A 2,188-nucleotide genomic window follows, 5' to 3' on the forward strand; every position below is an offset into this window, starting at 1 on the left:
GCGCGCGCAAAATCAGACCAGCAACCTCCTCGATGCGCATCAGGTAAATGCTGGCGGTAATTGAATAAAATGTATAGGTAAGTTTGCTATACCGTATTTCTTCGAAAAATAATCGTACAAAGCTTAATTTTTTTTTTATTGTAATTTGTAAGAGAAAAGTCCATACTTTACGATGGTTATTATGATATTTACGAGAAAAATTACTCCATGCCGTAGAGTGCGTCAAATTTCTTTAAAAAAAAGTCGTTATTTTTTCAAAAATGACAGGGTCAAAGATAGATTCAAAATCCATTGAAAGCTTCGTAAAGCACAGACTTTACCCTTGAAAATAAAAAAAAACTTTTAAATACAACCATGTTCTTGAAACTTTCACGAGTGCTTTCTATATAAAGATTATGATTCCTAGATGTTCTTGTCTCTAAGAAAGCTGTACTTTAGGCCATCAAGTGTACAGAAAATCAACACATGCAGATAGATACCTACATGTTGAGTTGCACCACCACCCAGCACAAAAACAGTCTGCAATCAACTCACTTGTACATAGAGCTTTCACCATCTCTGACAAAGAACATCTATAGACAGAACTAAACCACTTAAAACTAGCCTTACAAAAAAACGGGCACGACAAAAAAGACATAATCAAAATAATCAATAAATATGCAAACAAAACAACAGTTTCTGACATACAACCAGACAAAAGGATCCTGTCCATTCTCCCATATGTCAAAGGAATAGATCGGATTAGCAGGATATTAAACAAACACAATATTTGAACTATTTTTAAATCACCCAAAAAGATAGGACAAATCTTAAGAAGTCCTAAAGATCAAAGATCTCCACTTAGCTTCGCAGGAGTATACAAAATACTTTGTTCGTGTGAGCAAGTATTGGAGAAACCGAGAGAATGGTCAACCTACGGATAAAAGAACACCAACATGATATCAGATTAAAACATATCACGCAGTCAGCATTATCAGAACACAACATCGAAACAGGACATCAAAATTTGTTTGACAAAACCACAATAGTCAACATTACATCATACTTTATAAGAAAGTATAGAGAAGCCATAAAGATACAAAAACATCCTAACAATCTAAATAGAGATAATGGCTACAATATAAATAAAATATGAAAAACTATTCTCCCGGTTGAAGACCGATCAATTTCGCCCACCTCTCACCTCCCCCCCCCACCATTTCAACAAGTAGCGCAATAAAAGAAATGACCTGGAAGAAGAGTTCAATATCAGGCTGCTCCTCGCTCTGATGAAGTGGACTGCAAGGTTCACGAAACGTTGGCATTCCAAGAATGGATTTGGACACAGAGGAAATTTGCGAAACGCACAATCTATTAAATACGACCATTTTTCATGAAGTTACGTTTATTTGAATTTATGCAAAATTTTGTTACAAATTTACCTATGCGATAATTTTGTTGACGGGTATGTATTTCTTTATAAATATCATAATGTAATTGTTGAAACAATAATTACATATATACACATATTACAATTAATATTTATATAAAAAAATGCATGTAGTTTCGGTCGACATATAGGTGAATGTTCATTTTTAGTTTTAGTTAAAGATTTAGTCAGATTTAACTTTCTGCAACATTAATTACATACATAATTACATACATTATTTTTCTCCTGTAGTGGCTGTAGCCTGTATTAAAAAAAGCAAAAATTTATGTCCTCTAACCTCATTTATGGCCGTTGCAGTTAGTAATATATAACTGTCATTAGAAAAGCTTACAGCCCTCGACTGAGGACAGATGTATAGTGTGTCGATGATAACAGGCAATTGGAACGCAACTTCTGCCAGTGAATCGAAACATAGTAGATTGCCGACATAGCAGACATCGGTCTCATGTAATGACAAAACAATGATTCTATATACTTATTTAAAGCAAATTTTAATTTTTTATGATGATTTCATATGTTAATTAGATTACTGTACAAAAATTTAACGTAATGTTTTATATAATTGTAAAATTTTGTCATTGACATTTTGTAAGTGCTTCATACCTATCATATATATTATATATAAATGTATTACGTAAATATAGCATAGTCGGATTTGTAGTGTGTGTGTGTGTATGTGTGTATGTGTGTGCAGTTGTGTGTATATGTATGTGCAGTTGTGCGTGTACGCCATGTCTCACCGACAAAATTAAAACCAAC

This window comes from Trachymyrmex septentrionalis, unplaced genomic scaffold (genome assembly GCF_001594115.1).
Source record: "Trachymyrmex septentrionalis isolate Tsep2-gDNA-1 unplaced genomic scaffold, Tsep1.0 scaffold122, whole genome shotgun sequence".
NCBI lineage: Eukaryota > Metazoa > Arthropoda > Insecta > Hymenoptera > Formicidae > Trachymyrmex > Trachymyrmex septentrionalis.